Below are 12,632 nucleotides of genomic sequence, written 5' to 3' on the forward strand. Positions count from 1 at the left end.
CATCCTCCGAAACACAACCCAACCAAGCCGCACTGCTTCTTGACACAATGCCCGCTTAACCCGGAAGCCAGCCACACCAATGTGTCGGAGGAAACACCGTACACCTGGCGTCCGTATCAGCGTGCATGCACCTGGCCTGCCACAGGAGTCGCATGAGCGTGATGGGACAAGGATATACCTGCCGGCCAAACCCTCCCCTAACCCAGACGACGCTGGGCCAATTGTGCGCTGCCCCAAGGATCTCCCGGTCGCAGCCGGCTGCGACAGCCTGGACTCGAACCAGGATCTCTAGTGGCACAGCTAGCACTGCAAGTTCTGGGCACCTTGAATAGCTTATGTCTCAATTTGTTTTGGATTTTCTCAATGGCAATATCAATCTGATCATTTTTGTAACCCCTCTCATTGAATTTACTTTGCATCTCAGCCATGTTTCTGTCAAAATCTGATTGTTTTTTGCTAATTCTTTTGATTCAACAGAATTGGCTGTAGGGCAAACTGTTTGTCAAGGGAAACGGGTGACAGCTATCAGCCCTCAACAAACTGTTATGATCAGTAGGTTTCCTATAAAGATCAGTGTATAGAACATTATCCTCACACAAAATCAAAAGATCAAGGAAACTGATCTGACGTGTGTCAGCTTACATAGTAAATCTCAGATGCTCAGAACAAGAGTTAAGAAAAGCATGGAACGTTTTGCATCCCCTCTCCATAGAACAAAAATATAATCAATGTACCGTTTCCAAATAATAATGTCAGGCAAAAAAACATTTTTGAGAGGATTAAGAGTGTAACGGAGGGTGCGGGGCAACAGAAGAGGAACAGCAGAGGAGCTGAGAATCTTAGAGATGGGGAAAGAGCCCATCAAACGGGGGGAAGGTTTACGGGACTCCACCCTCTGCCTGAGACGATAGCGGGAAGCAGGAGTCCGGTGGCGGTCCACCTGTCGCCGATACCTGGAGGTGGTCTTGAGGGCTCTCTTCCAGGAATGGTGACAGAGTCGGACGAACATCTGGACCGAGGATATGCTGACCTCTTCCTCTTGTACAGGGAAGAGTGGGGGCTGATATCCCATGGAACACTTGAAAGGCGAGAGACCAGTGGCTGAGCAGGGAAGGGTATTGCAGGTGTATTCCACCCATACGAGTTGCTGGCTCCAGGTGGTTGGTTTGGTGGTTGAGACGAGGCAACGAAGATCCGCCTGCAGGTCCTGATTGGCTCGCTCTGACTGGCGGTTGGACTGGGGGGGAAACTGGAGGACAGGCTGGCAGACGACCCAATGAGGGTGCAGAATGCCTTCCAGAACTGGGACGAGAACTGAGGACCGCAATCGGAGACCATGTCCACCGGAAGTCTATGGATCCGGAAGACGTGCTGCATCATGAACTGGGCCATCTCCTTGCCTAAGGGTAACTTGGGAAGGTGAATGAAATGAATGAAACCGCCGTTAAACCCCATTGAAGAAGATTCCTTCAATTGTTCCGCTTTTCATCTAAGTGTGAACCGGAACAATTCACGCTACTAAAACAAACAACGGAAACATGAGACTTATTTGCGCCAACCAAACTCTCTCTTAGTAGTAGAGTGTACTCTCCTCTTGGACGTTGTGTGCTGAAGTTTGTATGGTTCACATACATTTCCTAATCGCAAATCATGAGATATTCCTCAAATTGCTTGGGCTGGTTATAACAATAAGTAAGATGGCTTATGCCACCAAAACGACGAAGGGTAACAAGCCGTTCATGGTTAGAAGGGAGCTTTTGTCAAATTAACGTCAGATTTGACGTTTCATAGCAGGTTAGGAGAATTTCCACAGCAGCCTTGTTTATTAACGTAGCAGGTTAGGCAAATTCGGTCAAGGTTAGGAAAAGGGTTAGGGTTAGCTAAAATGCAAAACATTTCAACTTTTTACATTAATTTGACAAAAGATTGATACCTTCTAGCATGACCTAACAAGCCAGGTTCGGGTTCGCGACCATGCCCAATTAATGAAAAGATACTCACGGTGCATGCTCAGGCTGCCCTTGCTCAAATTAGTTTGTGTGCGAGACTAGGGGATGGCTAGCACTATTCCCCTACTAGTCCGCGGCGCAGGTTCTATTGACATTAGTGTAACATTCTTTAGGTCACTTGGTGTTTCTGGCCAGGTTAGCCAACTCGTCGAGACAAGCTATTCCTGCCTCCCCATGGTGCTGTGGTCAGAGGCTAGCTAGCCTAGCTTAGACTAATGAGCCTCCTGGCTAACGACGGCTGACACGCATAACTTCCGATGAATGAAGCTTACTAGTGTGCCCCCAGGGCTATGACAACCCCAATTCCTATTTTAAATTGATGGAGTTGGAGGGAGTAGAGAGAGCGGGACTTGCATGCTTCTGCGATGAGGAAGTAGCCCCCTGTGTAGCTTCGCCACTCCACAAAAAAACATTGCTGGGACGACAGTGCCCCCACATTTTGTTACATATGGGGTACTTAGTCCGCCATTGCCAGAGCCCTCTGTGCCCATAAGGGGGCCGGGCTTCATGCAGGCTATACAGTCTCATGGAAGCACAACGTGTGTTGGAAGCTTGTGTTGGAAGTTTATTGCCCCTCTAGTACCCTGCAACAATTGGCTCTTTGCGTTGTGGAACACTTCCTCGCACTCCGGTTTCCATTTCCAGGGAACCTCCTTTTTTTAGTAGGACATGTAAGGGTTGTAACAGGGTAGACAGATTTTCCAAGAACCTACTGTAGTAGTTCCGAAGTCCTAGGAATGAACATAGTTCGGTGACGTTTGTGGGACTTGGGGCAACGGCTGTCACTTTCTCTTCAGTGGGGTGCAGCCCTTCTCTGTCAATCAGATGTCCTAAGTACTCCAATTTGTCTCTCATGAACATGCCCTTGGCCCGTTTCACCCTAATACCGTATTTTTCAAGATGACTCAGGACTTCATCCAGTCTGTTTATGTGTTCCACTGTTGAACATGCCATAATAATTATCTTGTTTAGAAAGCATGTCACATGGTCAAAGCATGTCGCTGGGGCTCTCATCAAACACAGCTTTATCGCTGTAACATGGCCTCCACCTCAGCATCAATAGCATCTCCTAAAGTCCGGACTGCAAAAATGTTTGATTTTATTCAACCAGTTACGGCTGGTCGATCGCCCTTCACTATTACGAGGGGTAGCTTGGCTCTCTGCTCTTTGATTTCCCATCAACAGTCGCTTGCCCTAGTAAGGGTATATTCTCACCATTGAAGGTAGAGAGCTGCATATTGCTTTTCTCAAAGGGGTAGGTGAGAGTGATTCACTGTACACCTTCTCAGACACCAGTGTCACTGCAGGTCTGGTATCTAACTTAATTTCATTTCCTTCACTTTCCCAGCAAATTCAAGAGTATTCCTGGATGCCAGCTCAATTGAAAAAGCAGTGTAACACGCTCCCTTAAACTCACAAAAACGGTCGCACAGGGTTTCATTCAAATTTCGGCCTTAGTCACAGTGAGTAGAAAGTTGATTCAGAGCTACAATGTAGTCACTGACTCGCCCTCTTGCTAGCTCTTCTTTTGGAAACAGAATCTTTCTGCAACTATGAGCGGTCGTAGCTGAGCTCGCTGGGCTTATCTGGCATGGAGAGATTCTTCAGGAGTCTATAGGCTTCAGGTCCTATGACTGATAGGAATAAACTGACCTCATCTTTAACATTGTTTGACAACATCCACTGTTCCAGGTAAGACTCTTCTTGTCTATCTTTACATTCAGATATGTTGCCTATTAATGCCATGTTTGCTAGCTTAGCCAGTCTCTCATTATTGTTCATTAGCTAAATTCTGAGAGCCTCAAAATACACTTTTCTATTGACCTGGCTAGCTACAGGTTGATATCTCGTTTACGGGAAACCTAATTGTTTTTGGCATCCCATCCTCGTCGCTACTGTAATATATTTGGTAATATTAAATAGAAGAGAGTGAGATTGAAAGTAAGCTGGATGCTGCCATGCTGGTCAGTTTAATGTCAAGATCCTTCTTCAATTATTTTTAACGGCAGTTGGCATCCAATAAATGTTGCATTACCGCCACCTATTATAACTTATATATCCTAACATCACGTTGTCGGGCAAAGACTCCACATCAAAACTCAAAAGAACAGACAACTACTCTTCTGTTTTACCACTCATGCCACCAAACCCATCACAAACACTGGGAATCTTCCCCTTCAGTTGGTCAACTTTCACATTTACTGCTAAACAATTCACATCTCTTGTCCCCATTCATTTAACGTGGAGCACCTGCTCCCTCTGACCAGCAGAAACACAAACAGTTATCACCAGACCACTTCTCGTTACCTTCACAGATTCCACAGCAACCAACTCTGTTTTCACCCACCTTGAAGCCACAAATGAATCAGCCAACAGGCAAGGGTCCACTTTTTCCAAAAATGTCACTCATGCCGTCAACGAGTCATCTTTATCCTGACCCTCAGTGCAAGCCTCGGGCTCTGAGAACTTCACCACACCTACCCCCTCCAATTCTTCCCTCTGACTCATTTCCATTTCTCCTCCTGTCTTCAATCCGGAGTACAGCTCCCTCTGATTACACTTTCTAAATCAAATCAAATCAAATCAAATTTTATTTGATTTGTCACATACACATGGTTAGCAGATGTTAATGCGAGTGTAGCGAAATGCTTGTGCTTCTAGTTCCAACAATGCAGTAATAACCAACAAGTAATTTAACTAACAATTCCAAAACTACTGTCTTGTACACAGTGTAAGGGGATAAAGAATATGTACATAAGGATATATGAATGAGTGATGGTACAGAGCAGCATAGGCAAGATACAGTAGATGGTATCGAGTACAGTATATACATATGAGATGAGTATGTAAACAAAGTGGCATAGTTAAAGTGGCTAGTGATACATGTATTACATAAGGATACAGTCGATGATATAGAGTACAGTATATACGTATGCATATGAGATGGAATAATGTAGGGTAAGTAACATTATATAAGGTAGCATTGTTTAAAGTGGCTAGTGATATATTTACATCATTTCCCATCAATTCCCATTATTAAAGTGGCTGGAGTTGAGTCAGTGTCAGTGTGTTGGCAGCAGCCACTCAATGTTAGTGGTGGCTGTTTAACAGTCTGATGGCCTTGAGATAGAAGCTGTTTTTCAGTCTCTCGGTCCCAGCTTTGATGCACCTGTACTGACCTCGCCTTCTGGATGATAGCGGGGTGAACAGGCAGTGGCTCGGGGGGTTGATGTCCTTGGTGATCTTTATGGCCTTCCTGTGACATCGGGTGATGTAGGTGTCCTGGAGGGCAGGTAGTTTGCCCCCGGCACTTCTCCTAACATCTTATTCTTGCCCTCTGAAGGGACGCCATTTTCCTTATCTCTAGCACGTCCAGTCCAGACACACCAATGCCTCCCATCGCACAGAGATCAAATGTCAAGAGCAAATTCCATGCACTGCATACAAGGAATATCTGGTCACAAATGACACTACACAGTGGTACCACAAGGTGGTGTCAATTAACCAGATAATCTGCCAATCTACTACACTTTCCTTCAGCATCTTGAGAGAATGCAAATGTGCAGTTAGATACTGCCTGTAGAGGTGCAATCTTTTTTAGCATCATAAAAGCTGAAAGTACACAGTGCCTTCAGAAAGTATTCATACCCCTTGACTTATTCCACATTGTGTTGTGTTACAGCCTGAATTCAAAATATATTGATTTTCTTTCTCACTGTTTTTAAATCTACACACAATACCCCATAATGATAAAGTGAAAACATGTTTTTTAAATGATTGAAAATGAAACATTTTTGCAATTGTATTGAAAATTAAGTACAGAAATATCTAATTTACATAAATATTCACACCCGTGAGTCAATACTTTGTAGAAGCACCTTTCGCAGTGATTACAGCTGTGAGTCTTTATGGGTAAGTCTCTAAGAGCTTTGCACACCTGGATTGTGCAACATTTGACCATTATTTGACCATCATTATTGACCAACATTTCACCTTTTCAAAATTCTTCAAGCTCTGTAAAATTGGTTGTTGATCATTGCTAGACAACCATTTTCAGGTCTTGCCATCGATTTTCAAGTAGATTTAAGTTAAAACTGTAACTCTGCCAGGAAGATTTGGCCTTGTGTTTTAGGTTATTGTCCTGCTGAAAGGTGAATTTGTCTTCCAGTGTCTGGTGGATAGCAGACTGAACCAGGTTTTCCTCTAGGATTTAGCCTGTGCTTAGCTTCATTCCGTTTGTTTTTTATATTGAAAAACTCCCCAGTCCTTAACAATGACATGCATACCCATAACATGATGCAGCCACCACTATGCTTGAAAATATGGAGAGTGGTACTCCGTAATGTATTGTATTGTATTTGCCCTAAACATAACACTTTGTATTCAGGACAAAAAGTAAATTGCTTTGCCACATTTTTGCAGTATTACATTACCAGCATACAGATAATTGTATGTATGTGGTAAAGAGATTAGGTAGTCCATTAAAAAATCATTTTAAACACTATTATTGGACGCAGAGTGAGTCCATGCAACTTATTATGTGACTTGTTAAGCTAATTTTTACTCCTAAACTTATTAGGCTTGCCATAACAAAGGGGTTGAATACTTATTGACTGAAGACAGTTGAGCTTTTGATTTTTTTATACATTTTTAAAAGAAATTGAAAAACGTAATTCCACTTTGACAATATGGAGTATTGTGTGTAGGCCAGTGACAAAAAAATATAAATGTAATACATTTTATATTCAGGCTATAACAAAATGTGGAAAAAGTAAAGAGATGTAAATACTTTCTGAAGGCACTGTTATTTCAACCACATAAAATATTCATCCAAGCCGGACTGAAATCCGAAAGCATGTTGGGTCACTTTCACAGCATTCTATTTCCTTACAATTTTTACATTTTGCACAGAAATTCCTTCCCGTTTTTTTTTTTTTTGTTATTGCATTTTCTCCCTGGTCCCTAAACGTCTTTCCTCTGCGAAAAAAACAGAGATGACAGAAAAAACATTACCAGCATCAACTAGATTCTATTGATTAATAGCATTATCCTTTTATTTTATTTTTGTGTATTTTTTTATTTAATATTTATTTAACCAGGTAGGCTAGTTGAGAACAAGTTCTCATTTACAACTGCGACCTGGCCAAGATAAAGCACATCCTGGTTATCAAGGGTTTATTTAGTCTTCTAGGGCAACATATGATGACAGAAGAGAAGCTGCATGTATCTAATTAGACAAGTTGACTAACAAATAGAATACCAAAATGTAGGAAATTATAAACAGAGACATCTAAATCGTGGGGAAAAATCCTGCACCCCTTGTCAACAAAAACATTGTTCCGTCATCACTGACTGTAGCCTTAAGCCATTTTCTATATTAGTTGGTTAGGTACGGGCCTTAGATTTTCATTTAATCACATATAGTCAGGCTGTTGTGGATAGGTCATTAGGTGTTATTAGCAATTGCGGGCAGGTGCGGGTGAACAAGCAGTTGACCCGTGCACCACTAATGCACACACACCCTTTAAATCCCCTAGGCTCCTTGAGACCCCTCTTTCAAAATCACTGAGATCTCCTCTTTTAGTCATGGTAGCCAAAATAATGAGCAACTGGGCATTTTTAATAAATGACCCTAAGCATGATGGGATATTAATTAACTCAGGAACTACACTTGTGTTGAAGCACCTGCTTTCGATATACTTTGTATCCCTCATTTACTCAAGTGTTTCCTTTATTTTCACAGTTGTAGATCTCACTAGACATATATTACTAATGTAAATCACCCCTTAGTTCAAAGTCAAATCATGCGCAAACAGCAATAGGTGGTCTGCTTTTGCTGTGCTGCTTACTCAAAAATGTCTGATTGTGATTGTTTGCTCTGTCATTAGTTACAGACAAATGTTAATTTTGATCCACATGTAAAAGCATGAGAGGCCAGGCAAGCAACCAGGGGTGGACTGGGACCAAAAATCGTCCCTTGCATTTCTAAAACACCAGCCCATTATTTTCTTTGAGGCCCCTATACCGGCCCATTTTGGTCCTCGATGCCCCCACACTGGCATTTTTTTCCCCCTCGAAGCCCCCATTATTAGCCAGATAATTTGGTGCATAAAAACAAATACAATTTAGATAGGCCCACTGGGCTAAAAATGTAACAGCACATCTGGCATTTGCCAATCCGCCCCTGCACACAACCCACACTCTCAGCTGCCAGTAATGTGACAGGCAAACAGTTTGGCTTCACGTGTCTGCTGAACTCTGATATTTTTGTTTGTTTTTGTATTTCCTTGGATATATCCTTTGTTATAGGTTAGGATGACTTGTCTGTTTAACTCCAAGTGCTGTCTGATCACCCAACCAACATAAATGGTGGAATAGGTGTGTAAAGATGTAACTTCAGCAACTCAAAAAAGAGGGAAGGATAGAATTATACAGCGAGAGCTGTAATGAGTAAGACATGCAGTACCCAGGTCACCAACTACAAACATTCAGGCATGAAGAGAGGGAGGGAAAATTGAATAAACTGTGCAAACATGTTTCAAATATAAGGGACACTCTTACTTGTCACAATAACCTGCTCTGAGTCGATTGTGAAGTGTGAAGCAGAACGATTGAAGACACTCGCAAGTCATAGTTTCTTTGTGTTCCTACCAGGGGTGTGAATTTAGATGTAAACAGAGATGTTGTTCCACTGTTAGCCTGGGAGAAGATCTCAGTGAGGCGTACCTCCAAGTCATGTGACCACAAAATGACACAGCAAAAGCCTGACCACTGATCATATACACCTCAGCCAGCTGACAATAACAGCCCACTAATAAGGATAGGTCAGATGTTTTTACCGCTTCAATAGGGCCAGGTAAAATCTCTCCCCCCTCTGACTTAACCATGAATAGATCAATCTATGTGAGGGATTCCTTCTGTGACCGCACAGCACAAAAGTAATTGCTTGTAAACACAGTGTGATGTTGGAGTCCTATATACCCCACACAATGAGACTAAGCAGCGTACTTGTTACTGGTGGTCGAAGATGTAACCAAGTGTTTGACCATAAATACCTTCTATTGAAAACTTGAAGCTTTCTGAAAAAACAATGTTATGTTACTCATGCTACTAATTTTGATAAAACCAAGTATGTTATTGTACATAGTATGGCAAAAGAGATAGGGAGGCCATCATTTTAAGGAAAGTTGAAAGGAAGATATCACTGATAAACTGACTCTAATGTTTTGATTCGTTGTATACTGTAACTACTGAAGAAAATAAGAGGACTGAACTGCCTTAATAGATTCATCGGATCAGCATTTGCATAGAATCTAGGTCTTGGCCCTCAATCAAAATGTCTCCCATTGGAGCAATGACAGGCTGAGTTTCAACATCATGATGTTATTCATTACAAAGAATACTATTAGAGTTACACAATAAAACATCATGGAGAAATGGGCTGTTTTCAGAAAGTAGGTCGCTGATTAGAAACATTTGCACAGAGAAATATGCTGATTTATGGCAGGAACACTAAGAGGATAAACAATGTGAAGCGCAAACAATAGCATAGTCCTTTATTCCTTCGACCACTTCAACTCCTCCTATAAAAACTCACACAGCAAATTTTCCACTCAGGTCTTTATCATTGACAATATATCGGGATCTTATTAGGGACAATAAAACAGCAGCTATTTTTCCAAATATCTTTGTGGCAATACATTGTCACACAAAAACAACAATACAAATCAAATCAAATCAAAGGGTATTGATCACATACAAATGTTTAGTAGATGTTATGCGGGTGTAGCGAAACGCTTGTGTTTATAGCTCCATCAGTGCAGTAAAATATAACAATTCACAACAATACACACAAACCTAAAAGTAAAATAACGTAATTAAGGAATATATAAATATTACAATGAGCAATGTCGAAGTGGCATAGACTAAAATACAGTATACTAGAATACAGTATATACATATTAGATGAGTACAGCAAAAATATGTAAACATTATTAAAGTGACTTGTGTTCCATTATTAAAGTAGCGAGTGATTTAAAGTTTATGTACATAGGGCAGCATCCTCTAAGGTGCAGGGTTACGTAACCGGGTGGAAGCCGCCTAGTGATGGCTATTGAACAGTCTGATGGCCTTGAGATGGAAATAGTTTTCCAGTTTCTTTGTCCCAGCTTTGATGCACCTGTACTGACCTCGCCTTCTGGATGATAGTGGGGTGAACAGGTGGTGGCTCGGGTGGTTGTTGTCCTTGATGATCTTTTTGGCCTTCCTGTGACATCGGGTGCTGTAGGTGTCCTGGAGGGCAGGTGGTTTGTACCCGGTGATGCGTTGGGCAGACAGCACCACCCTCTGAAGAGCCCTGCGGTTGCAGGCGGTACAGTTGCCGTACCAGGTGGTGATACAGCCCGACAGGATGCTCTCAATTGTGCATCTGTTAAAGTTTGTGAGGGTTTTAGGTGCCAAGACAAATTTCTTCGGCCTCCTGAGGTTGAAGAGGTGCTGTTGCACCTTCTTTACCATACGGTCTGTGTGGGTGGACCATTTCAGATCGTCAGTGATGTGTATGCCGAGGAACTTAGCTTTCCACCTGCTCCACTGTGGTCTTGTCGATGGAGGCGTGCGTGGCCACACAGTCATGGGTGAACAGGGAGTACAGGAGGGTGCTGAGCACGCACCCTTGTGGGGCCCCAGTGTTGAGGATCAGCAAAGTGAAGGAGTTGTTTCCTACCTTCACCACCTGGGGGTGGCCTGTCAGGAAGTCCAGGACCCAGTTGCACAGGGCGGGGTTCAGACCCAGGGCCCCAAGATGAATGATGTGCTTGGAGGGTACTATGGTGTTGAATGCTTCTTGGGTACAGGAACAATGGTGGATATCTTGAAGCAAGTAGGGGCAGCAGACTGGGATAGGGAAAGATTGAATATGTCTGTAAACACTCCAGCCAGCTGGTCTGCGCAAGCTTTGAGGACTTGGCTAGGGATGCTGTCTGGGCCGGCAGCCTTGCGAGGGTTAACCTGCTTAAACGTCTTACTCACGTCGGCCACGGAAAAGGAGAGCTCACAGTCTTTGGTAGTGGGCCACGTCGGTGGCACTGATTTATCCCCAAAATGGGTGAAGGTGTTTAGCTTGTCCAGAAGCAAGACATCGGTGTCTGTGACGTCTTGACCAAACTATAGGATTATTCAGAACTTTTGGAGATTGTATGTCGGTGATATTACAATATAGCTTTTGCCAACTCCGTTGTTGCTGTCTTGCCAAGAGTTTGGGAAAGTAAGAGTGAAGCGTTGTTGAATGCCGAAACAGTCCACCCAGAAATGTGTCACAAATTACTATGTATTCCTATGCAGGCACAGCGACATAAAACCCATAAATTCAAATGATGTAGGGTGATCCAAAAATATTTTGTGGAACTTTATGAACAAAGCATATGGACTTTTGGACCGTATACAATGCAGTTAACATCATACTTATAGCCAGTGTTGGCTAAAAGGTACAGAGTATTGGGTGACAGCCACACATTGTTTTTTATGGTTGTCACAAATACACAGTGCTTGACTTGGACTGAAATAGGTGCCGGTACTCATTTTGAATGCAAGTACTGTTTGTATTTGAGTGCAGGAGCCCCAAAATACATTTGAGCTAATATTCTATATTACTCAGCTCCGGTGAGCTCCTGCCCAGGTCGAGGTAAAAGACTTTAAAAAAGGTTCAAAAAAGAGATACAGTACAATAAACTATTGTCACAGAAAAAGCCTGAGTAGGTATACATTTATGCATACTGAGTATGTATATACTGACCAGAACCACATTTTCCAAAACTCAAAACTCAACTTCTTGAAGTATTTTCACATACAATAGTTCATCAATAATTTACAGTACATATAATGCATGTTTATTTTTTTTCAATTCATCTAGACTATAAATGGATTCAGTTTTAAGGTGGAGATAAGCCACCCAGAGCTGAATCCTTTTCCATATAGTAAATCATTGAAATAAAAATGTTTTGGGTTGTACCTCAACATGTTGGTTGAGAGCCCTCCACTTCTTTCCAAGTAGGAAATCAATCATAAAACAGAAGACTGTGGGATGCCAGATCTGCCACTCAGAGTATTTCTAAACTCTTCTCAAAGATGACAGGGTCTGGATTGATCACCCTCTATCCCTGTGATTTTCTAGTGCTTATCAGCAGTGTGGTTTCCATGAAATCTTGACAATATAATCAGTTTATGACCATAGCCTGCAGAATAACCCCACAGAATATGGCATCTTGACTAAAATCATCAGTTTATGACAATGAGATTGCCTGGACAAAATGTGATAGTGTTCTTGGAGAGAATGTGGGTTCTGTCTAGGCCACTATTGCTGCTTTTACATACTGACCATAGAACAGAAACATGCAGGGCTGTTTTTAACACTCCATATAGACTACTTACACATGCTACACAACATGACGACTGTCACTGTAGGCTAATGTCATGAGGATGCAATCATACCACAAGCAACTGATTTTTCATCGTCTTTTTGTCTGTTTACTTCCTGACAGGTAAACACATTTAACTTGATTAATTTATCTGGGGTTGTCACACCCTGATCTGTTTCACCTGTCTTGTGCTTGTCTCCACCCCCCT

This window comes from Oncorhynchus clarkii, chromosome 3, assembly GCF_045791955.1.
Source record: "Oncorhynchus clarkii lewisi isolate Uvic-CL-2024 chromosome 3, UVic_Ocla_1.0, whole genome shotgun sequence".
Classification (NCBI taxonomy): domain Eukaryota; kingdom Metazoa; phylum Chordata; class Actinopteri; order Salmoniformes; family Salmonidae; genus Oncorhynchus; species Oncorhynchus clarkii.